The sequence below is a fragment of the Poecile atricapillus genome, chromosome Z, assembly GCF_030490865.1.
Source record: "Poecile atricapillus isolate bPoeAtr1 chromosome Z, bPoeAtr1.hap1, whole genome shotgun sequence".
NCBI lineage: Eukaryota > Metazoa > Chordata > Aves > Passeriformes > Paridae > Poecile > Poecile atricapillus.
Genome location: NC_081289.1, coordinates 70,703,448 through 70,730,676, shown reverse-complemented (window position 1 = coordinate 70,730,676; position 27,229 = coordinate 70,703,448).

Here is a 27,229-nt window from a genome sequence, read left to right as displayed (position 1 = left end):
GTTCTGCCCTGTTTTTCTCTTCCCTTTGAACTGAAACAGATGAGAATCTCTGGATCTCTGGATCCTTGTCTTCGCTGCTAATAAGGGAGCTGGAGAGCAAGGCACAAGCAGGAAGGATGAAAAAAAAAGAAAAAAAAATTGCATGAGAAAAAGCAGAAACCCTAAAGGCAAGTTTTTCATGTCAAAATACTTGTTGGCTGCTTATTTGGAGTGCTTCAATTTAAACAATATACGAAGGGCAGTGGCCTGAATCCTCCCAGTTGGAGCCTTGGGGAGACCAAGGGAAGTGCCACAGCTGCTGCTGCTCTATGCTATTGAGCAGACCACAAGATGCTCTTGTTTCAATTTATTTTTAGATATGGAAACCTCTGCTTCTCTCTGATACTCAACATTGCTGCACTGGGAGGGCTGTCAGAAGAAATTCAGTTTCTGTGCTCCCTTTCGCTGTGACCTTATCATCTACAGCTCTGAGCTCTGCTCAACATTTCCAGCAAAACCTTATTCTCTAGACTGTCTTGATGGTATTTTTAAGCAGTGACGCCACTCGTAAAATTTCAGAAAAATAAGATAATTAGTGCTGCTTGTAAGTAACTTTCAGGGAAAAGTCAGCTGCTCTGCATTCAGCATATGCTCAAGCAGTGTTCTTCAAATGCTGGAAATCTTATCTCCAGCTTCCTGTGGATGAACAGGTCACATCTAAACTGTGTCATAACTGAAGAGGCACCAGAAAATTGCAGATATCAGAAACCTGTGGACTGTGTTAAATATGGAAGACTAAAATTAGCACTGAAGAAAATAGAAAAGGTGAAGTGAGATTTGTGGTAAGAGCATTGTGATAGTGGAGGATACCTTCTGTCACTGCCTTTGGGAGGTGTGTTTACCAGGAATTTTTGTGTTAGCTCTGATCTCAGTTGTCATCTGCCATTGCTAAACAGTTTGCAGTTGTCCTCCTACCCCTGTTTCTAGGGGTAAACAGCACTTCTGAGCCCTCTTGGTTTCCAAAGCTGGTTGATGGCTTTTTGAGAGGAAAGGTATGGATGAAGGAATCAGCCAGTGGTGGCCATCATCCACAGGATGTGGGGTCACTGCCAACATCTCCACTGCCCCATGGGCACCACTGGCCTGGCAGACCATTAACTTTCCCTGCTGGATTCAAAAAAATTGTCTCATTCTTCTCAAACATTGCAGTAGGCCCATGCTCCCCCATGCATGCTTGAAAATTATAGAAGTAATTAAAAATAATGTTCCAAACATGAAGGTAAGAGCAAAACAACCAAGCTAAGCAAGCTGACAGATGAATATTATTAATTTATTTTTCAATGAGCCCTGATTCCTTTTAAATCTGTCATAAGCTTGAAAGAAGACATTTCTTTCTCTATACTGAGTTTCCTGCCTAATTGCTGCAGCTAACCCATTTCAGGCAGGCTACCCTTCCCCTGCTTGCTCCCCTTGAGAGAAGCAACAGCTTGTTCTTATGAAGAAGCATTTCTCTTGATCTCTGTAGTGCCTCTCATCCTAATTGCAGCTATCTCATTTAAAACGTCTCCTTATCTTACCAATTAGAAATCAGCCCCAGGGTTTGATTCCTGTCCTCTCAGCTCCCCAGCAGGGAGCTGGAGGCTTGCAATCAAGCTTGAGCCTTGTTCCCTGTCTCCTGAGCTGACAGGCTGGTTCAGAGGGACTGATGAAGGCAGGAGATATTATTTGTGTAAGGTCCTTATCAGCAAACCCAATACACAACCCACAGATGCCCACCTGCCAGCACTACAGCTGACAGGCTGTGCCATAATAGCTGCTCACTGTTACAGTGCTCTCTAACTTAAAAAGAAAGAAAAGGAAAAAAAAAATCAAGAACAAAAAAAGGGAAAAAAGAATATGCAAGGGAAGATTTCTGCATAATAAACACCTTCCACTTCTCAGCGTGGATGCACATACATGTTTCTAGTTCTTCTCCAGGGATGGGGAGCAGAAGGGTTGCCAGATGTGGCCATGGGAGCAGGACTTTTCTGAAGCCACTGATCATGGCTAGCAGCGTTAGGCATGGGTGATAGAGTTGGGCACTGCCTTCCAGGGGCTGGAAAAGCGTGGTTGTCCTGCCTCCAAGGGCTGGGAGGACGGGGCATGCTTCCTCAAGCCTTCTTCAAGAGAGCAGCTTTCCATTTCAGTCCAGACCTGCCTTTTTTCTTCTTCCCATATTTCCCCTTGGAGTCTGACTCAACAGGCCTGTTGTCTCACTGTAAGTTGGGATAATTTCTTTTTTATAAACAAAACCCAAAACAACCCAGATCTATTTATTTGAATCATACACACAAGTACAGGATTTACATATAACCCCCACTGATTGCCAAGGAAGATAAAAAAAGCCCCCAGCATTTAAAACCTTTTTCACTGATGGGAGAACAGTGCTTAGTATTCAGGACACCACATCTGAATACATTGAGTAAATTATATGTGCCAAACTATTCATGCTTCACCTGACTACAAGATTTACTCACACAACCAGCCACTGAAACGACATAATAAGCAACCTTCAGTGTATTTCCAAAATACAGATATCCTGGCTGGGGAGCCAGCCTGGCAAGATGGTTTGTGCTCCCAGAGGGAAGGGATCCACTTGTGTTGTCCCTCATTTAGGGAATCCAAAATCTGGTATCCCAGGCAGAGCTGGTGTTTTAGGCCTATATGACCCAGGCAACCCTTCTCTCTCTGCATACAGAAATATCACTTTTTCCTTTTTCCTACCTGGGGTTCTTTCCTGCTCAAACAGGCTTAAGATGATTAAGCTGGATGTGTCAGTAGGTCATATGAAATGTGCACAAAGAACAGTGAGAAAGGGCTGGTGAAGGCAGCTTGGAAATGGGGATAAATAATCCTGGAGAGCAGAGAGCAGAACAGGGTTTGTGTCTCAGCAAATGGCAGGTCTGGTGAAGGCTGAGAGAGCTGGGGTTGTTCAGCTTGGAGAAGAAAAGGCTCTGAGGAGATCTTAGAGCCCTTTCCAGTGTCTAAAGGAGCTCCAAAAGAGCTGGAGGGGTACTTTGGAAAAGGTACTAGAGTGAAAGGACAAGAATGGCTTTAAACTGACAGAAGACAGGGTTAGTTTAGATATTGGGAAGAAAATCTTGACTGTGGGAGTGATGAACCACTGGAACAGATTTCCCAGAGAAGCTGTGGCTGCCCCATCCCTGGAAGGGTTCAAAGCCAGGCTGGATGAGGCTTGGAGCAACATGGTCTAGTGGAAGGTGTCCCTTGCCCATGGCAAGCGTGGGACTGGATGGTCTGTAATGTCCCTTCCAACCTAAACCATGCTGTGATGCCATGAGTCTTTAATCTGCATCTTTGTTTTTCTCAGGCAAGTGAAGCTCCAGCCTCAGATGATGGGTGAGAAGAGCAAGAATCTAATTTCTATACATACATTCTGCATAGGCTGCACACCGCACTTTTTGTATTTATTGAAGCATGATTTTCAGGAGATGTGCCACCCTGCAGGGAAGCAGAGACTAAAGCTGAGATCATTAATCCTTAATACTAAGTAGATGCAGCTTGTTAGTTTGCATTTCACCATGTAATTATCTCTGCCATGAAGCATTCTCAGAAATGCCAGGCTGCTATTCCTCTGCACATCCAACCCGAAAAGACTGTGGAAAAGGGGGCAGAGGCCAATGACGTGATGCTGGGAGCATTGCTCACTCATTTGTGGGGTAAAAACTCAACCATAGACATTTTATTCAGAAGCCTCTTTCATGTCTGTGTCGGTGAGAACACACTGACAGCAGCTCTGAAATTAACTGCAGATTGGAGCAATTAATCTGAATTTAAATACAATGTGTTCAAGGATTTCATAGGCAATTAATGATCCTAAATCTAATTTTCCCAAATGAAGTTCCAGCAAATTGCTCCGGGATCCTCAGCCACAACCTCCCATTTCTGGGTCCAGGACTGGGTGCAGCACCCAGGTTTAACTCTATTGATCTTGTACAGTCTAATTTGCTCATGGATTCATCATTCCCACCCCAGGAACTCTCCTGAAGCATATGACAACATGATACACAGGCCTACCCTCCCCCCTTTCATCTTATTAATTGCTCCATTCAAAGCAGTCATTCAGCTCAGAGTTAGGACGCTTTGTGCAGAATATTTTATTAAAATCTGAGTCTTGAAAGACGGTGACAGTTCCACCCTGGAGGATGGATCTCCCACTGAACAGACACAGCACAGGCACCTTGCCCTGTCTGCTTGTGGAAGCGTGAAGACGGGTTCACACTTGCTGGGAAGTGACAGTGACTCGACTGGGAGGGTGAACAGCCCTTGTGCCATTGGCTGGTAACCAACCAAAATTGTCTCCAGCCACAAAGGTTTTGCTAAATTTCCACAGGGCTCTGCAGGAGATGAGTGAACATGTTTGGAAAAATAAGTCTCTGCTCATCCCTGGCCAGGAATGATGGAGGGAGCTGCTCTGGCACTGGCAGCCACTGGCAGCAGGACCAGAGGATGAATGAGGCAGCAGTCACTGGTTGGGGCAGGGGTGGCAAGGTGGAGGATGGGGAAGAGACAGTACATGACAGGGGAGCTGTTATGCTGCTATGACCTCCCAGAATAATGTTAGGATCCCATTTCTGAAACAGTGTCAGGATCTGATTATCAAAAGATGCCTCTGCTGGAATTAAGGTGCAAACAGGACTGTATGCCAAAGCCAATAGTATGGGTTTTATTTAACAGTAAATGTGAGGTAGAGAAAGGGATGGAGGGGGGAGAGAGAGAGACAGATTAAGCAGATAGTCACCACCTCACAGGTTCCTGTGGTGTCCTGCTGGCCCCTCTTCCTCTGTTTAGTGGAGAGTGTCCCCGAGTGCTCTTCTGGAGGTACCAATTTTATACAGTCCAAATCCAAGGTACCCACGAGCCATACGAGCTGTTCCCACAGCTTGGGATGGAATATGTGTAAATAGTTGCTTCCTTTCCCACAGTTTGCCATGGTGGGAATTTTTGTCTGGATGAGTTACCCAGATCTGCCTCACCAGGCCTGGCATCTTCCTCTTGTTCCCTCCCTGTTTTTCACTCAGGCAGCTCAGTGGAATCTTGTCTGGTGTGCTAACTCCAAGCCTTTCACCTCCGTGTAGGCCTGAGATGAATGCCTTCCTGCTTGCCATCTGTGCCTGTTGTGGCAGCTCATCTTGCTGGAACGTCCTCCTCTGACAGTGCTTTGGGACGAATTGATGGCATTCTTTATGTCCTGGCAGGTGCAGACAGCGATCCAAAGCCTGGGAGGACCTGTCAGACTGCGGGTGACTGCGAAGCCACTGGCTTTGCTGCCCAGCTGCTCCTCTCACTCTCCTGCAGAACACAAATAATCTCCTGGTGCAGATATTCTGTGCCTTGCCTTGTCCAGACAGCAAATTACCACAGAGAACACAAAGCAGTTCTTGTTCTTCATATCCGTTGGAAGTCAGTTTTCAAAATAGCTTACTTATTTGAAATATCTTACTTAGCACGTCCTTGATTTTTCCACTGGAGCAAGTTGTTTTTGCCCCCCTGAAGAGAGGAGAAGGTGGCTGTTTACTGACAAGCAGTAATCACCACTGTTCAGAGCTTTGAATTCCAGGCTCTACAGAGCACTTTGCTGATACCAAGATGCCACCAAATATCAAATCCCACCTCAGTCTATGGTTATGTTGACATTATTTTGGTTTATAAGTGACCTTAGGTTTGAATTCTTCCTCCAAAATCATAGAATCATAGAATTGAAAATGCATTGAAACATCAAGTCATAGACACATAGAGTCACAACATAAAATCATAGAATGGTGTGGGTTGGAAGGGACCTTAAAGACCAACCAGTTCTACTCTGCCTGCTACTGGCAGAGACATCTTCCCCTTGATCATGTTGGTCAAAGCCCTGTCCAACCTGGCCTACAACATTTCCAGAGATGGGGTAGGCACAGCTCCTCTGGAAACCTGATGCCAGTGCATCACCACTCTCACTGCAGGAAACTTGTTTTCCCCAGTCTGAATCCTTGTGGATTTTATCTGTGTTACAAGTGCAGTTGGGACAGCAGTTTTGCTAACAGCCCCACCTTGCACCCATCCCTCCCTCAGCACATCCCACCGAGTGCCGAGAGGATGCACAGAGCTGCCATTATCTAACAGGAAAAACTCCTTTTTGCAAGATCCCTCTGCTTGCCCTGCCACAATGGAAACATCAGGGGAGGAAATCTGGTGCTGCATGACTCAGGGGCGATCTGTCAGGCAAGCAGGTCCACCCCTGCCAGCCTCTCTCACCCAAGCTGCTTGCTGCAGGCTGCTGCATGACGTCCCCGCAAGTCTGCGTGTCACCATCGTGATATAATCTCCTTCTGCAGAAATTTAATTAGCGCACTGAAAGGGCTGACCTTTCCCAAGATTTTATTTTTCCCACTGTGCTAAAAATATCCCGCTGAATATGTCAATAGTATCCTTCATTGTGCAAAGCACCCTGATAGACTGTTGTAAGGGGAGAGGAATTTTTAAATGATGGTTTTGTAGAGAATGAGAGAAAGAAGCTTTTAAATACCCTTTAAAATGGGCAGCATTATTTGGAATCAAAATTATTATGATTGCCCTACCCAAATAAAAAAACAAAAAAAAAGAAACAAAACAAACCACCCCCCCCACCAGCAACAACAACAACAACAACAAAACAAAACAAACAAACAAAAAACCCACAAAAACACACAGAAAAAAGCACAGCATCTTTATCATGGTGCATTTTACAGCAGGACTAATAATCAATATTGTAAGGTGTTTTACAAAAGAACTTTATTTCTTAATCCATCGCTCAAAGATAAAGGGGCTGGGAAAATTAAACTGGTTTTCCAAAGCCCATCCCACAGGCTGTCCATCTTGCGAGTTCTGTCTACCAGGACAGAAATCTGTTTCTTTATCACTTATTAATGTTGCATTTGCCCTCACTGAATGAGCACCAACTGATGCTGTTCAGAGTGCTAAGTACCTTTACATATATACATACATGTATAAAATGAAACTTAGATTGTTTTAGAGTATGGGCTGCCTACATGGAATTTGCTGGTGATCACACTGCCTCATGACCAGTGATAATTTCCTGCTGGAAGTCTTAGTCTTCAAAGCTGTCAAGATGAGTGAAATATTCCATATTTCCAGATTTAGTATAGTTATTATACATATATATATAATAAAAAGCCATCTATTCTTTTCAGTTGTCCCTTTTCTACTATCTTCTTGCGAAAGAAAATAGCAGCTGGGTGCTTCAGTTGGGCCAGGACCCTCTTCTGCCCCCACAGCAGGTAGTGGGAAGTTCATTCTGAGCTCACAAAGCTCAAATCTTCATCTCTTTGACACTAAGTAAACACCTCTCTTACAAAGTAAACACACACTTCAAATGGGGAAAATGCTTTTTCTTACGTATTTATGGGAATATTATTTACATATTAGGCAGTGCTAGTCTTAACACACAAAACTTGACTCAGAAAAGTTAGTGAATTTTACAGGTGAAATAGACCCAGATTTTCTCCTGCACCCTGTTTTTGAAAACTCACACATATTATTCTTCTTTACAAGAAAAGGTAGGAAAAGAAAGTGGATCTACACTTTCAGGATTATAACTTTTGGTGGAGTGAAAAAAATAGTGAGCATCAAAAGTCTGTGCCATGTCCATTTAAGTTATAAGAGTGACTCAAACCAGATTCACCTTGGCATCATAAAACTGGCATCAAGCACAACAGCCTTCCCACTTGCTGGCAGATATTTATGATGCCTTTTTTAGCTCTTTTGGCATTGCTCGGGGAATAAAACAGCAGTATCTTGACTTTACATCTTATTTTACTGCTTCTTCTTGCAGAAGTTTGGAAGCCTGAATGGCTGTGAGATAGAGAGGAAGGCAGTGCTCTTTATCCAGGGGCAACAAAGACAATTTCCATCTCTTGGACATCAGCAAGGCCACAGGCAGCAGGGAGGATAGGGATGTCACCAGGATCCTTTTGGGGATGCTTTCCCTTACCAGCTTCAGGCTATTCAGGACCAAAGCCACCACTCAAAACCCACCTCCTCCTTGGGGTTTGAGTTTCTCTGTGCCAAAGAGTTTTACAAATGGACTGCAAAGTGTTTGCCTGCCTGGCCCTGCAGTCAGCACTAATCCATTTTGCTGACACAGCCTTTCAGGTTTTACTGATCTGCTCTCAAAGTTGCCACCCTCTTGGCTGGTCAAACAGTTCAGGCAATTTAGCTGTTTGTTGTTGTTGTTTTGGTCTCTTGGCCCCCTGAAATGTTACAAATGTTTGTATTTTCAGTGCACCCAAAAAAAGACAACTTTCTTCTGATTTTTGTGGCCATTCTAAGGTTACACAGCAGCCCAAAGCAAAGTCATGGAGCAGCTGTACCCTGCGAGTCTTGGTGACATTACAGCATAAAACCAAATGAGGATTTTAACAGATATAAACAAATTAAGGATTGATTTGAACATGAAGGATTAATCCACCCTGAAGGATTTGCACTTCTCTTTATACAGCACCTAAATATTATAGTAGGATGGAAACACACTATTTGTGGTAATGCCAGATTTGTGAAACACGAGTTGCACACTTTAGCTGTAGCACCACAGTTTTTGATCTGTTTTGGAGGGGATAATAGGGAAGAATCTGTTTCTGAAGGCACTCACATTTTTCTTGGTTGACTGATAACCTTTTTAGCAGCTCAGCGGGGCTGTAAAAGAAAATGCCTGCTCCTTCCACGTGAAGGCAGGAGCCTCCCCTTGTTCAACCCTCCCCTCATGCTGAGCAGCACTTGGCAGATCCCCAGGAGATGGGTTAAGCTCTCCAGCACTGACCTCTTGGTGCAGGAAAAATGATAGCAGGACCAACAAAAACTGGAAGCAACATGGTATTTTTCATGAAATTGTGAATGCTCATTTAGTGTGCTGCTCCACTCAATCAAGACGCTGTTAATTTAAAATTAAAATGGGAACTGATGTAGAATTTACCCTTCAATGCTTTCCCTGAGGATTGATAGCATCCTGCAGGCTTGAAAGATCTGCAAAAGCAATTCATAACAATAAATGTCATGCATCAGACATCACATTTGGGGTGGTGCTGCAACTCAAAATGTAGCCCAGCCAAAAATAGAAATATGTAGTTACTCTAGCAAGATACACCTGACCATTTATCTCCTGGGCAGTTGCTCAGATCTCTGCTTGAAGGCAGAATTTAATACCAGAGTATGCAAAGTAGAGAAAAACCTTCATATACAGAGAGAGTAAGTGTCAGGTAATGAGGATAAATCAAGGAGGCTGATGTAATGACAATTAGTCATTTTTCAGATATCCTTTGCCTAGCCACTTTTCAATAAAATCCCTATTGGTTTATGGAGTGGAAACTTTCACAGAAAAAGATATCTAAAGTCATCTCGAAGTCATCCTCAAGAATGTTTAAAGAATTCACAAGGGGCAGTATTGAGGAGACAGCATGCTGTCCCTGCTCTGGTGGCTGATGTCCTGCAGCAGCCACTGACCAGCTGCCATTTGTAGACATATTTGGTCTTTTTATTGTGGTGTTTCTTTTGTTTTGTTTTGTTATTTTTGTTTTGGGCCAGTTGGTTTTGTTTGTTTATTTTTTAAAGGGGCTCTTACTGTGTAAGGCTTTAATATTTTAAAATGAATAGTAAATAAATTTCCCACACATTATCTATATGACTATATATTATCATTAAATATACTACTACTACTACTACTACTACTACTACTACTACTACTACTACTACTACTACTACTAATAATAATAATAATAATAATAATAATACAGACAGCTCAGCCATCTCTGTATCTGGCTTGAGTGAATGCGGGTTGTACCCTTCTCACCTTCTCACCCAGAGGATGGGATGGGAAACCTCATGCACAGTTCACTTCAGGAAAATATCTTTTCACCAATTTTTCCTGCAGGATCTTCATAGCTGTCAGTGATCTGCTCTTATTTAACCAGCTAAAATCAAAAGGTGGAGCTAAGGCTTGGTATTGTCTCAGAGCCATCCTGAAATTAACCATTTATGGTAAATTTGCTGTAAGCCACCAAATCAGTGAAGACAAATTCCAGAAAAATGTGAGCATAAATATAAGTCATTTAAACTGTACCAGAAGGGCATAGGAATGGCTTGCATAAAATGTTCAATGATAAATCATTTATTTTAGTGTGTGATTACATTGTTTATTTCTTATTTCCATCCATGATATGATGGCTAAAGCTCTTGAAAGAAATTACTCCTACTGATTTTAACATTATTTTACTGCTAACATTTTGTTGTTGTTGTTACAGAGTAGACCAGTTGTGCTTGTTTTCTCACACATACCCTTGCTGATGGTGCAAGAGATACTTTCTTTTCATTCCACAGGATTTTTTTAAATCCTGGGATGATTTTAAGATCAAGCACCAAGAGCCCTCTCCCACTGTGACGCCAGAGCTCCTTTGTCCCTCATCTCTTACTAAGAAACAATGAGTCACTTTCTGACTCTTCCCCAGCACTTGTGTCTGCAGAATAATATTAATTAAATATTTATGAAGAGTTCTGCATAGTCACAAAGTTGCTATGAAGATCACACACATTGGAAAAAGTGTGGTGAGTGCACTCTGATGCTGTGGTTGTGTAATATCAGGTAGTCCTATTGTAAAAGGGTTATTTGTAAAAAAACAGTGTTTTAATTCCCCATGTCCAAGAAAATGGTCAGTGATTCAATGAGATGGTCACTGCATTAACTGGCTTCCAAAAAATTCAAAAATCAAGACCTATGTGCAATAAAGAATGGTTTTCTCATAACCCATTTATTAATGGTCATTAAGTCAAATATCAGGAAGTTAGGTTTGCTTTTACTCCCAAAAAAGCTGTCTGTGAATGCTGCTCTCCCAAGAAGGCAGATGATATTTTCACAAGGATGCTTTCACAACAAATCCCCTTGGCCCAGGACTGTACACACTCTGTTTTAGGGGGATTTGTTTCCTTTTTTCCCCCTTCTCTGTTTTGTGTTTTTTTTTTTGGTGCAGAGAGGATTCTGCTTTATAGGCTTTATTTGCTAAAGAGTTGAAAATTTATGGACCAGGTAAAGACAACATTTCTTTTGCCATTTTACTTTATTACAATCTGCTCTTGGGTTCCCAGATCTTTAAAGAAATGCTTAATCTGTCTGCTGCATTACACCAGCTTTTCCTGCACTACTATGGATACTAATGCACTCTGTACTTCACTTTTAGGATTATTTATGTGAAATGGCTTTTTCTCTTCCTAATAATCCTTTCTTAATTTTAACAAAAACTACAAAGACTTGTACTTTGTATAAGATGTGAACCCATCCAAGACCTTCTGAGACCACAATTAAGGGGTTTTTATCAACTCTTTTGAAGTTCTTTCTCTCCCTTACACCCTAAAAAAAAGAAAAAAAAAAGGCCCGAGGTCATTCCATTTTTCTATTGCTATTACTGTGCACTCTGGAGATAAATGAGGAGTTAAAGGCAAGCTACACTTGAACAAGAATCATTTTTGCTATATGCAAACTTCAAGTTAAGATGCTTTAGAGCAGTTCCCATTTTTCTCTGCAGTTTAATATAACCTTGGTACAAGATTTTATTAAAGTAAATCTAAATATCTTCATTTTGCTGTTGGACACAAATTCAGTTACACCCAACAAGCATAAGGCTGATTGATGAGCAGGAAATAAAATGAGAAAATGGATCTCATTACGGACACCCAATAACTGATGTAGGATTGACTCCCTTGCCCTAATCTCTTTTATCAACATAATCTTCCCAAAAGGTGTCTTCCCAAAGCAGAATGCAAGGAGTGCAAATGGCCCATTAAAATTATTTAGGAGGTGCATATAGGGAATTAAATTTTCTTTAACAGCCCTCACACTATGAATCTTTACCTCCACAGATGTACGATTGGAGTCATGAAAGGTCACCATCAATGCTCTGTTACCATGATTTCTTTTTGGGATTTTTGGGGGACCATCTAAAACTCTGCTACATGGCCCACCAGGAAGGCTGTCTGTTCTCACTCTTAAAAGCAGTAAAGAGGTTGATGTCACCCTGTCCAACCAGGAGCCATTTTTATAAGAAATCTATTTGATCTCATTAAGGCTGTGTTTACCCTTGGAATAAAGTGATCTGTTTCTCCTGTCATCTAAACATAAGGACAGCAGAGATACGGCTGTGGCTCCTCTCTGGACATTGATTTTTTTTAGCTGTTGATGTGTCTTAACTCTTGTGCACATGTAAAGAAGTTAAACAGGGTTTTAGAGGGGTTTGGAATGCAAGTCTGGTGAGGAGTGGCCGATGGAGATGAGCTTGTTTAGCCTGGAGAAAATGAGTCTCAGCGGGGATCTTACCACCCTCTGAAAAAAGGTTGTAGCAAGAGGGAAACTGGCCTTATCTTGAAGGTAGGTGAGCAACAGGATGAGGAAACGACTTCAAGTGGCAGCAGAGGAGGTTTAAGTTGGATATTAGGAAAAAATTCTGTGCCAGAAGGGTAGTTAGGCGTTGGCAAAGGGAAGCAGTGCAGTCACCATCCCAGGGGAGAACTTAAAAGATACGTAGAAGCAGCACTTGAGGACATAGTTTAGTGGTGGCCTTGGTAGTGCTGGGGCTATTTAAGATTGATGATCTTAAAGCTTTTTCTAACCTGAATGATTCTGTGCCTCTGTAATTTACAACTGGCACTGGGGCAAAGGCTGTAGTTCATTGCATGGCCTTTATTAACCAGATTATTCACAGCGGGTTTGTTTCTCCTAAAGTGAAAGGAATTGCTGTTCCTTCAGCATGGGGATCAGCAGAAAAGCTTGATGTTGCAGTTGGCCATGTGTGCCTGCTCAGGAAATGTGTGGAATGAAGATGGAGAGAGAGGGAAAATGAAAAATTGGCTGCTAGTCCTAAGGGAAAACTTCAGAATCCCTGCACTGACACTTGTGTTCACTGCCACTAATATTAATAGAGGGAACATACGTGGTTACCTTGATTAATATTAACAGAGGGCTAGATGGATAAGATAGCTTCCCTATAAATATTAAATACAATGGGTTTGCTAACTCCCATGAAGACCCCGGGTAAACGCAGGCAGGAGGACACCAACACTGCTCTCAAACATGCATCAAAGATAGGAACATTTTAGCTTGCTAAGCATGCCTATTGCTTTCCCAATAACTACATCAATAGAATTCCCATTTGCCTGATGTAGAACATCCATTTCCTTCTGGGTTGTTGCCAATTATGGTGAAGAACAGATCAATGAAGTAAAATTATGGGATCCATGAATGTTAAAAAGTTGCACGTAATTTACAGGCCATGCTTAATTCCAGCCTGCTGGAAATAAGGCAGATATATAAACCAGCCTAAATACCATGCTCTGCAGATCTTAGGAAAGCCAAGCCAAATTTCTGCATTTGGTTAAGGTATAGAAAGAATTGTCCCAATATTTTTTAAGCAATCAGGAGATATGGACATGGAATAAGATTTATGACTCTGATTATCTTTTTGCTTGCTGACGTAAATTAGTCTTCTGGGAAATGAAAGTTATTTCTCAACATGCCCTTAATGGTCTGAGTCAGAGCTGTGGATGATCTGTCTCCTACAAGGGTTTTATAGTTAAAACAGAGGTGAGAGCTTCCATTGCAAAGGACAATAGAAGTGGGAACTAAAATATTTAATGAGTGTGAGCTCGTCCTGCAGTGTGTCACCAGCACTACAGCCTAGCAAACAGGGCTCTGGATGGAAATAGACTGTTTACTTTTCCGTTTGGATCAGGTCGATGGATTGTTCCAGCCATTGACATTATCTCTGCAAACAAGGAATCATGCCGCGGACTGGCAGGGAGGGTTTTCAAGGTAATGAAAGTTGCTGGTGACTGGGATCATCCCTGACCCTGTGTCTAGGGTATGGAATGACTGATGCACTCCCACATCCCTTGTTCTGATGACTGAGCTGATCCTCCCAGCTCTGCAGCTGGCACCAGCCCAGGGTCCCACCTCACAAACACAGATGATGCTTAGTGCAGGGTACCAGTCTTGGAAAGAAGGGAGCTATGAAACCAGGGCATTCCCAGGATGTTTCCTTGCTGTTTCTGTTTCTTCATGCTGTAACCAGCCCAGGTATATAACATATAACCTCTTAAGTAGAGCTGCAATTGTAACCACACAAACAGGTTTGTATGGTCACCTGCAAATGAGCTGAACTACAAGGAAAACCTCTAGAAAGCATTCAGATGTGCTTATCTCTGCCTGTGGGACATCTCTTCTCATGACAAACTTCTTGGGTAGTTACTACAGTATGTAGCCTTGGCCTGAAAAGGAGTTGCAAAAGTGGAGATCAAATGCTGAAGCAGGATGATACCTGGCAACACAGGAAATTGCCAGCTGACCCTAAATGTTCCTGTTATTTGGCTTCTCTAGAGTGATTTTAAAAATAAGAATTGGTGTCAGGGTACCTTCACAAACAGTTTGATTGAAATGTCATTGATGGAGAAGATGAGGAAAATTAATATCAGATTTTAAACCAGACAACATGACAGCCCATGCTCCCACCCATTGGTGCAATGTGGATGGCTTGGACTTAGTTCAAGAGATCCCCAGAGGTAAAACAGCATGCAGCATCTTCTCTTGTCTTCACAAGTGGCTCCCTCTTGTCCTGGTGAGGCTGTGATAGCCCCACACCAAGAGTCTGCCATAAGCATCACTTTTACAGGGAAGGGCCAGTATGCATATCATGAATGTTCACATTAATGGAAACCCTAGTGAAGATGGTGGCTAGACTTCAACAGGCAATGATCAGTGGTTATCAATATTGGGTGCTCACTGCCCCCCAATGAGCCTTTTGCCATTCAGATCTTTCCCCTGCACATCCTCTTCTCAGAAGTTACAAGTAATAGGACAAGACAAAAGGACCTAAAGTTGTTCCAGAGGAGTTGATTTGGATGTTAGGAAAAATTTCTTCACTTCAAAGGGTTGTCAAGTGTTGGAGCAGGCTTCCCAGGATGGAAATCCTTGGGGGGATTTAAAAAACATGTAGATGTGGCTTGGGGCATATGGCTTAGTGGTGGACTTGGTAGTGCTGGGCTAGTGGTTGGACTCAATGATTTTGGAGGACTTTTCCAACCTAATCTTAGAAGAATTTTCTGACCTAAATGATTCTGTGATTCTCCTGTTTGTTCCCTGCTTTGCCTGCCAGTGGAGGCAGCGAGGCTCTTGGTGAGCTCAGAGACTCTGCACTGTCATGGTGATTGAGGGGAGTGCTTGGATTCAGCATGTGCACAGCCTGAACTAACTAATTCTCATTTATGCAACGACCTCATGAGATTTTTCCTGCAGCACAACATTTTATTGACTTCACCCACAGTTATTTTCATACAAAGAAACCCTACTTAGATTCCTAATATTTTTTCATGCATTTAGACAGTAAGTTTTAATCTGGTCCTGGCAGAAAGTACTGTGTGCTTTAACAGCCTGCTCTGTGAGGAATGGCAACAAATTCAACCCTCTACGATGTTTCTCCTGATGAATTATTTATCTCCACTTACTTCTCAGGAAAAAAAAAAAAAAAAAAGAAAGATGTAGATGTGCTCTCTGTACCACCTACAGAGTCCCTTCTAACAGAGCTCTTCCTCCTTTCTTCTGCTGAAGTTGCTGCAAAACAAACTCATGGAGGTGACCATCCCCACCACCAGATGTTTCTTGACAGCTTTCACCTGTCCTGAAAGAGGGGAATGCTTCCAGGTCACACAAGGCTTTGCAAAACAGGCCCAGTGCATTCTGTCATGGAGCTGGGTCCTGCCATGGCACTGCACAGTGCTAAGAAAGAGAATGAGGCCCAAAAATACATATATGAATTCTTAAAAAAGAATTTTAAAAAAAGAGTAATTTTTACTGTTTGTGCTAATGGATTCTATTCAGGAATAATTTCTTCCTTTTCCTGTATCATTTTTCCATATCTTATATAAATTATGCCACCTCCTAATACCCACAAAACATGTGACAAAGCTTTCACAGACTTTGATGGACTCGGAAACAGAGCAATTTTAAACAGAGGAGCACTAATTAACCCATTACTCAAACGAGGCAGAAATCCTTCCACTGCTGTTGGGAGCACAGTGATGCTCCTGGGGGAGCGCTGGGGGCTGGATCTGTCGCCCCTTCCCAGGGCTGGGAACACAGGGCCAGGGCTGTGGCCAAGGTCCTGGTGTTCAGCCCCTTGGCCACTGCTCTTCCCACTCCTGGGAGAGCCTGGGAAAGAGAGACAGCTCCAGTGGCTTGTCCATGCTGCTGAGGCACAAATCAGGGAAATTAGTGCGTGTAAAACAATTCAGTCTCTTCTGGTCAAGGTCTGCAGAATGCTGCAGTGTCATTTTCACCAACAGGGAGTACAGAGTACATCACATCATCTCGTGTGGACTAGGGACTTCCCTAACCCAATTTGTATAGAATTTTCTATAAAACTCTAAAACCTGTCTTTCACAGCCATGCCTCGGAGGCAACATTGAGAAAACATCAGCAGAAATTCAGCAGAAATTACTGTCAGGTCCTCCTGATCTTCCTAAAGGCGATGGGGCATGAGTTACACTTTTCACAGAGCCAGTTTTCCTCAAGGTTTACAACACAGCAATAAACACTGGATATCCTTTCCATGGCACCAGTGCAGTTTGGCTGTCCTCTGTCAGGCTGTGCAGCTCTGTCTGAGCCGTGTCTGGGAACAGTAGGAAAGGACAGGGGTATTTTTTTAGGTTTTTGCAGCCTGACAGAAGAGAGAATGGGGTTGGACAAGCCTGCAGAGATATGACTGCAGCTTTGCAGAAGATCATGGGAGATTTGAGGCAATATAAATTGAACAGTCATGGAAGGGACTATGAAATAGGATTACTAGGAAGAAGCATTTTCTGCAGAGAAGGGAATAAAACTTAAATGAAAGTGGACCCAAAGGAGAATTACCAGAAGACCAGCAGAGATGACAGGCAGTGTTGTAAGGTATATCTCAATCTCTGAAGCTTGATGTTAGAATACCTCCACAAGTTTAGAAGCAAACATTTTCACCAGTTTCAGTTAGGTCCCTTTTTAAAACGAGCTTAGCCATAGTGAAAATGGGGTTTAGTAAATCATCTCAGCATGCAGAAACTGAATTTTGTGATACCTTTTTCAGGGCTGGATGCAGCCATAGCCAGCAAGAATGCTCATACTGTGTCTATATTCACAGATTCACAGATACAGGGAATCATAGAATATTTCAGGTAGGAAAAGCCCTCTAAAATCATCAGCTCCAGCTGTTAACATAGCCTAGCCAAGCCCACCACCAAACCATGTCCCCAAGTGCTACATACACATCTTTATGTGCCTACATACAAGATGGCAGGGCCAAAACCCCTATCAGGGCTTCTCTAGGTCCCTCCAATGCCCACTGAAACCCAGTAGGACTGTGTCTGCTGTCACCAGGAGGACCCTGGCCCACAGAGTCTGACCACAAGTAGGGCTGAAATGCCTCTGATTTATTTTCAGAAGTCTGGCTACTAGTATAATGGGAGGGTAAGCAAAAAAATGGCTTGCTTTTAACTGAAAAGCTGTTTACACATCATCCTGGTGTATCCAAGCCTGTAGCCATCCCTGTGAAACAGCCACATCCCTTGACTTCCATGCAGCAGAGAAATTCATCACACAACCACGAGGACAAGCCAGCCTCTCTCAGTAACAGCTCTCCCATGGAGATTTAGGGAAAGGGCTGGGGAAGAAGATGCTGTGTCAGGCTGGCAGCATGCAGAGAGGCAGCTGAGGCTCTGCTAACAAGCCATGAACGTACCCACTGATTAAAAAAGACTGGTGAGTAGAGCAGGTATTCTTCCTCCCTCTTAGCAAATTGATCCATTTTCCAGAGAGTGACAGCAGGGAGGTAATAGCTTCATCTTCCATCTTCTATTAAGAAAACAGGAATAGCTTGAGCTGTGTTTCTAACAACAATCTGAAGCATTTGCAAAGGTCCAGGGCAGGATAAAGAAAAATTTTTGCAGTTTGGCACCACACACTCCACATAGTCATGTATGACAGAATATATTTGTAGTGTATGAGAAGTTAGACAGGAAATATAGCATAACATCTGCAGGGAAATACTTGTTGAAAGAGAAAAAGGTTCCATTAACTGTGAGATGCCCCAAGGAAAGGATTTCAGGATAAAATTTATTCTGTAGCACCGTCCCAATAACTCCAAAATGCAAATCACTTGCAGAGCCAGTGGTGAAGTTCATTTGCTTTCCAGTTGTGTTGCCTCTGCAAATGATGCAAATGATCAACGAGGCTTCACAATAAAACCTCGAATGATTAATAATGCAAAGCAGACACAGAGTGAAGACACAGTAATAATTTATATAGGCTTTATGAATGTCATATTTTGTGGGAGATATTTTCCTTTTTATTTCAAAGACAGCATGATGTGCCCTGATATCAGTTTTCTTATCCTGATTTGAGCAATATATCTGAAAAATTCAGTTTATCCAAGGGAAGGAGCTATCACATATCAATGGCCTTTTTCTGTCTGTAAGACCTCTGAATTTCAGTAAATGCTGGAAATCAGGCAATATCATTCAGCTGTAGCTCCAGGACAGAGATCAGACTTGTGTTGCTCCGAGAGAGGAGCAGCTCTACTTTATCATCATCCAGCTGTAATATCTTGGAGGCTGTTTTCATCAGGAATCTGAAAAGAAGCATGGCCCTTCTGGGATGGGAACATGCTGTCTGTGCTGTTAGGGTCTCAAAGGAATTCAGGCTGCTTAATTTCCAGCTCTAACCCCAACACCTCTGGTCACAGCAGCCATGCTCCATGACCTGCTGTTTTCAAAGACACAGGGAATTCACATATGGTGAAAAGGCCAATTTAAACATCCTTTTAAAGACAGCCAATACCCAAAGCAATGATGGAAACCACTGAATCTTTCCCAGGATACTCATCATTGCTAAATGTGTTTGTTTCCTGGGCTGTTACTTTCCCAAAGCAAAACCTATCTTACATTCTTAGCCTAGTTTCCTAAAGAGCTTTGAACCCTGTGAAACCTTTTTTTTTTTTTTCTGATTTTCTATTTGTACAGGAGGTACAACAGACCCAATGGCAGCAGGTAGGTCCATACTTGGAATAAATTTTCCCAGTTTTTATAACTGGTATTATTCAAAATGAAAACTTCCTTCAGAGTTTACAATTTATTAGCCACCAGAGAACACTCTGCTTGGTTTCTTTCCTAATTTTTTTTTTTTTTGATGGCCAGAAAGGTTTTTTGGTATCTAAAAACAGGCTGAAGCCTTTCTAGATTCATTTCATGATACCTTCACATGTATGTCCCTTAACATCTAGCAAGGCAGGCCCTTCTACAGCAATCTTATTGGAAGTCAGTAGGAAAGAACTAGAAGGCACAAATCTGAGAACCCAAGCTTGATTGACTGCCAGGATCAAGGAGCACCCTGTTTTACAGGATTTAATTCAGGAACTTTTAGCCTTTAGGTTTAAAACTATTATTGTCCTCCTTAAGAGGATGGGAAACCTTGCTAAGATGAACAGAGCTCATGCTTAGGCCAGAGTGTTCTCTTCTCACTTACTTTTGGGACTGAGCTTATTCCTGTTGAACTGCTGATCCTGTGCGTTCACAGACCCTGGGAAGCGGGCATTTATCTGGCCCTGAGCCACTAGGAATGAAGTCCATCTACTGTGCATTTGAAACCATCCTGAACAAAGCAGGGACAACCACAGCAACGCCCCTGTACTTCTCCTAGATCATCACAGCGTGTCACCCTTGCTCCACGTGTTGCCCTGCTGGGTTGCACTTGTAAGGAGATGAAAAGTGGATGAACCAGCAGAGCAGGAGGGCAGTTATCATGCTGGAATCCTACTTTCCTCATTGCTGGCTGGCTTGCTCTCATTCAGCTCTTCCTCTTTCCAGGAGAATATGCAAACACTGGGCAAGAGCTCAAATGTCCTTACATATGTGGGCCCTTCCTTGTCCTCAAAAAATCCAAATAGTTTGAAAAGTAAAGAAGAAAAAAAACCCTGTAGCATGTGCTAAAGATTAGAAACTGTAGATTGCAGGAAAAGGGCAAATGTAGACATCATTAGCATATGACCATGACCCAAAAGTGTGTCCTGCAGTCCAGGTTACTTGCTGACACTGGTGCTTCCAGTTTGGCCATAAAAGAAACAGAATGAAAGAATCAGTTTCATCTCTCAAACTGTTTCATGCAAACTAGACACAGATTTAGTTTCAATGCAGTGACAAGCAGTAGAACTGTGGAGGAGAGCTGTGACCACAGGACAACTATTTCTTCACCAGCCCAATCTCCTTCTGTGACAAGGTGACCCACTGAGTGGGTGAGGGAAAAGCACTACTGAGGTCATGTCTCAAATCCTGTGTTTAGTTTTAGGCCCCTCATGGCAAGAAAGGCAATGAGGTGCTGGATTGTGTCAAGAGAAGCTCAGTGGAGTTGGGGAGTTGGGTCCAGAGATTAAACCATATGAGTGGCTGAGGAAACTGGAAGCGTTTATCTTGGAGGGAAGGAGGCTCAGGGGAAACTTTATTGCTTTCTACAATGCCCTGAAAGCAGATGGCAGCAAGGTGGGGATGGATCTCTTCTCCAGTGCAACAAATTACAAGAGTAAAAGCATTCCAAGAGTACAAGAGGAGAGGAAGGAGGAGAATTTTGTCTCTGTTCAAGGGGACATAACCCTTCATTGCAAGAAAACTCAGATCAAGATAACGTGGTCCAGAAAACATCTCACCTCTCCACCTAAGGCAGCAACATCCATCTACAGACCCCATGTTCTGTTCAGTTACAGCTTTGGAGGGTCTGGTCAAGGGCCCCCTTCCTTCCAGAGAGCTCCAGGGGGCTCCTGTGGCTGGAAAAGCTGATGGAGCTCAAGACCCTCAGTGGGGCAGGTGCCCAAAGAGGCTCTGGGTACATTCCAGGTGCCCCCTCCCAGACAGACCTACTGAATGCCCTCTCCCCCCACTTCCTCCAGGCCATGCTTCCAACAACAACTCTTATCCTGGCCCTGCTGGACACCTTCCCCAGCCTGAAGGTGAAGCACCAGGTTGATGTGTCCACAGCCAAAGGGAAGCAGGAGCATGAGGAATATCTACATCAGGAGATGACTCAGCTCCTGGAGGAGATTGAGGGGAGCAGTAGCACCATGGAAATACTGCTCTCTTCTGCATTGCAACATCAGTGTCTGCTTTGGACCACTGCAGCAATGCTGGTCCTGGTTCTGGTTCTGCTGGCTATGGGCTGCTGGCTGGTCAGGAGAAGAAAGCCTCAGGAGCCTCCTCAGTTGCTTACACAGTTCTGACCTCCCAGAAGACACCTGTGAGGCTGGAATCAGGCTGGTTGTGTGATGTTTGCCAGTACTGAAGTGTCCAGTCAACAATTTATATTTCGTTTGTGAAGCCTCATGAGATTCAAACGAGTGTCTATATGGTGGCTCTGATAATCTGCCAACAGCTCTTTGGTACAACAAAATCCCATTGATTGTTTTCTGTTTCCCAAGTGTCATATTTTTTTTCAGACAGCCTCACCTCCCCATCTCTTCTGTCATAACAGATGTGTGAATCTGGAGATTTGCCCTTTTCCAGGGAAATCATTGTATTGGAAACAACACTTGGCGTGAAACCCAGGGGTGGGTACTTGGGCACACAGAAACATCAGCACTGCAGATATGAGCAATGCAGACCCGAGGCTCCAGCACTACCTTCTTCCTGGCTTTTGGAAAGTGTTGCTCTGCAGGCACCGTGCTGCCTCTTCCAGCAAAGCCAGAATCACTCCCCAGAGAGCAATATCAGACTTCTGGAGCTGCAGCAATGCTTTCTGGTAGCAGGAGATGAACTGCAGGAGCTGAACAGCAAGGGTGGAGCCATGCCTCACACCAGGGTCATGATGTGCCCGTGATTTCCTCTTACCACCTCGGGTTGATGTCTGTAGGGAGCTGTCCCTACTGCCCCTCAGAGACCTAAAACATGCTTCTGAGATGATGAGAATGTGGTGGTTTTGTTTTTGTCTTACATCTTCTCTTCCCTCAGGAGGAGAACTCCTCAAGCCACTGAAAGAAAAAAGGTTTGGGCTCCCCACATGAATATAGAAGAGCAACCTAAATGTTTTCATTAAGAAATCTTAATTAAAAAACTTTCACTAAGGAAGGCTACTGCTGTAATGGGAAGGTGTCTTAAAGGACAACCTGACTAATGCAGGGCATAACAAATGTCTGCAACAGCAAACAACACCAAGAAGTCGATGAGCAAAGTCCCAGGCTGTATGACTCCATCCTTTAACCCCTTAGAGCTCACTGCTGGAGCAGGATCAAATCCCTGCTCCACTCCAGAATGCACATCTTGATGGAGAATTTTTGAGACAGAGAGAAGATGCACTGTGGCATAGGGCTCTCTGTGGCAGCAGCAAACTCAAACAGCTTTTCTGAGGAGAACTGAGCCCCTTCTGAGCCCTGTTCCCCTGCTCAGACCTGGTGATGAGTCCCCTGCAAGGGCTGCAGCTCCACACAAGAACAGCTGACTGTAAGCAGATGAGGAGACTCCTGGAAATTCCCTTGCCTGGCCAGCCATGGTGAGAAGGACCAGAGCTGCCGCAGAGCACCAGCTCCCCATCTCTGGGGCCTGCGTGCTCTTGGCAGTGAGTTGCCATGGCTACAAAGTGAGCTGCTTTGAGGGGGAAAAGATGAAATCTGGCCTGGCTGCCAGTCCACAGCTACCCTGGGAGCCGTGGCAGTGCCTTGTGCAGAGTGCACCAGCGTGGGAGAGCTCTGATGCCTCCGAAAACCGCTGCCCATTCCAGGGCTTCCAGCTCTCAGGTGCTGCATATGAGCTTTGGAATAGAAAAGTGAAGTCATCCTGTGCTAGAACAGGAATTGAGGAAGAACTGAGCACCTTTTCCAACTTCACTGTCGCTGGAGGGCTCTTGTCCCCATTCCCTGGCCAGCTGCTGGCACGGGAGGAGCTGTGCCTGTCTCCATCATCTCCATCTCCTGGGCACCACAAAAGCTGATGTGCTACAAGGGTGTCCTTGGGCCACATCCAGAGCTTTGTCTCACTCTCCAGCATGGCTTGGCAGGCTCGCCATTCCCTCACTCCAAAGCAGACCTCTGCCTCAAGGAGGCTGTTTTTAGCTCAATGCAGCCAGGGACTGAAAGCCTTGTATTAGGGGTGAAGTGTGAGCACAGTGCTGCATGTAGAAATCTCTTGGCCATGGATTAGTTTTGAGCTTGTTCCGCCTCCAAAAGGAAGGAGAGAGAAAAAACAAAGGGCGAAACAAAAAAAGGGAAAAAGAAGAAAGAAGAGGAAAAAGGAAAAGGAAAAAGGAAAAGGAAAAGGAAAAGGAAAAAGAAAAAGAAAAAGAAAAAGAAAAAGAAAAAGAAAAAGAAAAAGAAAAAGAAAAAGAAAAAGAAAAAGAAAAAGAAAAAGAAAAAGAAAAAGAAAAAGAAAAAGAAAAAGAAAAAGAAAAAGAAAAAGAAAAAGAAAAAGAAAAAGAAAAAGAAAAAGAAACTTTGTAAAAAAATTGAAAAAAAAATCAAGCAGATCCCATGCCGTCACCAGGTGGCACATACTTTAAGTGTTCCAAGAGAAAATAAGGAATGAATCAACAGACTCTGCCCCATGACTATAATCCCTCTTCTGCCAATTTGGCTCTAGTTTGCAATTACTAGTAAGTTCATTTCTAAAAAAAAAAAAAATTAAAACTAAACAGGCTCTATATTACTGGCATTTCAGTTGTGTCCTCACATGTATACTGGCACCCTGTGCACCCAATTTTATACCCTGTGCACCAAATTTTAACTGCAGCCAGTTCTGAGGCTAGAACTCTGATGCTTTTACTTACAGCAGTGAAGCATCACTGCTACACTGCCTTTTACCTATTTAAACTGAAGTCTGAAAAAACAGGATGCATCTGACAGAGTCCTATCTCTCTCTTACAGCAGACAGCTCTCTCTCAGCTGTAAGAGGACTGATATTTTCCCCATGTATCTCTTTCCACATGACCTATGAACAACCTGGACATTGACTTCACAGAATGATTTTCATTTTTCCACATTTCCCAGGCCCACTGCATCCTATGTCAGGCCCAACATGATAGCAATCCTTCAGTTCCAGTTGCAGGATCCATCAGCCCATTGCTTTGGATGTGGCGAGCTCTAGGAACTCTTCACAGAAGCAAAAAAACTCACTGGCATATCCCCAGTGGACTTTACAACCAGATGAAAAATTGAGAAAAAAAACAAAACCTTTAAAGTCTTTGTTTTCCCCTGTAGCTGTAGGAAGCGAAATACCAGAGTTAAATTAAAAGGAGATTACATAATTTTAAGATTCCCACCACTCGGTTTTCTTTGCTTCCTCTTCCAAAATTTATAGAAATACTGTCACAAACTGAATCTGAGTGACAGGTGAAAAGAAATTTAGGCAAGGCAAGATAATAACTAAAATTTAGTCTTTTCAGTCTCAGAAAGGATTAGTTTCTTTGGGCAAAGAAAGACCACTTATCTTGAATGACATAAAGACAGAAGTTCTGCTGCACATGTAAGGGAAGGGTCCCACCCACAGGGCAAGGAAATGTGCACCCCAATTTCCTGGCCAGCTCACTTTCAGAATGCCTCTCACTGCAAGAACTGGCACTACCAGCATGGTTATTTCTGCCTTCATTCACTACTCAGTCTTTTAATTTATATTAACAAATTGGAGACTGAATTTTGAGGCTATTTTACTATTTATTATTGCCTGTGTCTCCCCCCACATTTGCACAACAGGAATATAAAATGGCTTTACATGCAAAAAACTGGATTTTTCGTCTCACTTTTCCTTACATGTCACACTATAAACAGAGCCTTACAGACAAGGTTCTCTATATGCTGCAGGGAAAGGGACAAGACTTCCAAAAACGTGATAGATTCTCTTGTTTTTGTAACAAGTTTTGCTGCTGCAGAGAGGAAGAGGGAGCTGTAAGCTCTGGCAGCAGACAGGACGAGATGAGCCATAGGGAGGAAATGAGTCACAGCCCCAGAGGGGCAAAGGGAGTTCCCCAGAGGAGAGACAGCAGAAATCAAAGCCTGCTGTCATCCTGGGGCACCCTGAAGGAGACAGAAGCTGGGACAAAGTGTACCACTGGACAGGAAAACCCACCACTATCATGCCACTGATGCTCAGAGCCATTTTGAACTGTGAAAGGGCTGTGAAGGTCTAAGAGTTAAAATTCCTCAGATTCTGTCTTTCTGACACATCTTTCAGTACTTCTGAGTACAGCAGGGAGATGCTTGAGACTCATAAATGTAATCAGAGTACCAGAAAAGAAACAAAAAAAAAGCTGAATAATATAATTTAACCAAAGTAATGATGCTCAGTTGACGCTGTTTTGATTCCTAGGAATGGTAGAAACCAAACCACAGACCCTTTCTGGAAGACCTAGGGCTGAGGAAACAAAAGCCTCCACACAGTGAATATTAACCCAGGTATGAACTACCTTGAATAAACTTGCACTGCCAGTAGGACAATTCGAAACATCCAGTAGCCATTAAAAATAAAAAAATTCAAAATAAAAAATAATTTTAACAAAAGTTGAAAAGCACTGTGGTGAAATTTATTGAGCAAGGTCTAGAACAGGCATATTCAGCTGTGAAAGACAAGTGTATAAAGTCTGAGCGAAGCCCCTTGACCAGGCCTCCTGGGTGTGTGGTGCAGCTGATTTTGGGGTGTTTTACAGAGCCCTGGTCCACATGGGGAGGAGATGGAGAGGAGGGGAGGCAATGCAGCCCTGCCGACAGGCGGGAGACTCTCCCAACAGCACAAACACAGCAGTGCCCAACTTGTCCCAAACACGTCGTTTCTCTGCTCAGAAATTCAGATCCCAGTTAGAATGACTCTTAAGAACATTCCCGCACAGGATTTCTGGCAAGACAAACAAGGAAACCGAAGAGTACAAGCGCAGTCTTGTCAACAGGTCCGTGCCACGGAGCCCCGCTCATCCGCAGAGTCAGGAAAGCAGGGAAAGCAAAGTTCCAGCTTTAACAACCTGGCTCCTCCGCAGTCCGGGCACTGCTGCTGCGGGTGAGTCACGCCTTGTGCATCCATAAAGAGCTGCTCTGTAAACACGGCAGACAGCGAGCAGCAGCGGGGAGCGGCAGGATTGCGGTCAGAGGGAGGAAAACCATCCGGCAGCCAAGCACCCACCCGGTCCAGCCCCGGGGACAGGGCGCCTGACCCCAGAAATAAATCCTTGTCCAGGCAAAGGGCTGCTCCCCTCCTCAGATCGCTGCCATCACCTCCCCAAGCCCTCCCACAGCGCTGTGGAATTCCCTTTCGAGCTTGTTTTAATATTTCCCATCCCCAGAGGCGTCCTGGCTCCCTAGGGATCGTCTCTCCGGAATGCGAAGGCGGTCCCCCGGCTCTTGCCGCAGACCCACACGGCTCGGCAGCAGGGGCAGAGGATGTGGAGGAAACATCCCCGCACAGACACAGGCACGCTGGCACTGAACCCTTTCAACTCCTTGTTCTTCACAAATTACCAGCCCGCTTGCAACCACTGGCAGCGGGTTTGGGGATTAAAAGGATCGGTTATTCCACAATGCTGGCAGAGCTTTGGCTCAGTCTTTTTTAAAAGCATAACCTTGCTATCATGATTTATCCATATTTTTATTTTTTTTCCCCCCTACAGTGGGAAAGAGGATTTTCACAGGTGCAGGTATCTTAATCTGGCTCATGCAAAGTGCTGTTTCCACACTTTACTGTTGCAGAAATAAAGGTTTTTGGACTCGACCTAAAACTGTGGCAGTGGAAAGCAAATACTTGCAGTGAGTTTTGAAGCTGGCTCCTGGCAAGAACAAGTGACCACATTTCCTCCAGCTGTGGCAAATTCTGAGGGGTGGAGGAGGATTTTGACTTTCTGGTGTCCCTAGTAGGTGGGCACTTGCACTCATACCGTGTTATTTGCAAAAATATCTATTTTCAGGGTCTAAAACAGCAGAATGCATTCATTTTCTCACTCGAGGCTGTCAAGTTTGCCACATTTAATAATTGCACATTAATTATTTCGCTTATTACTCCACCCCAAAGCTGCAGTGCCGCTGACCTGGTGCCTCAGGAGAGCAGGACAGATCTGTCATGGAGCTCACTGGGGTGAGTCACAGCAGAGCTGCGAGAGGAGCAGGCATGGGGTGAGGGCGTCATCCACCTCCCAGCACGGATC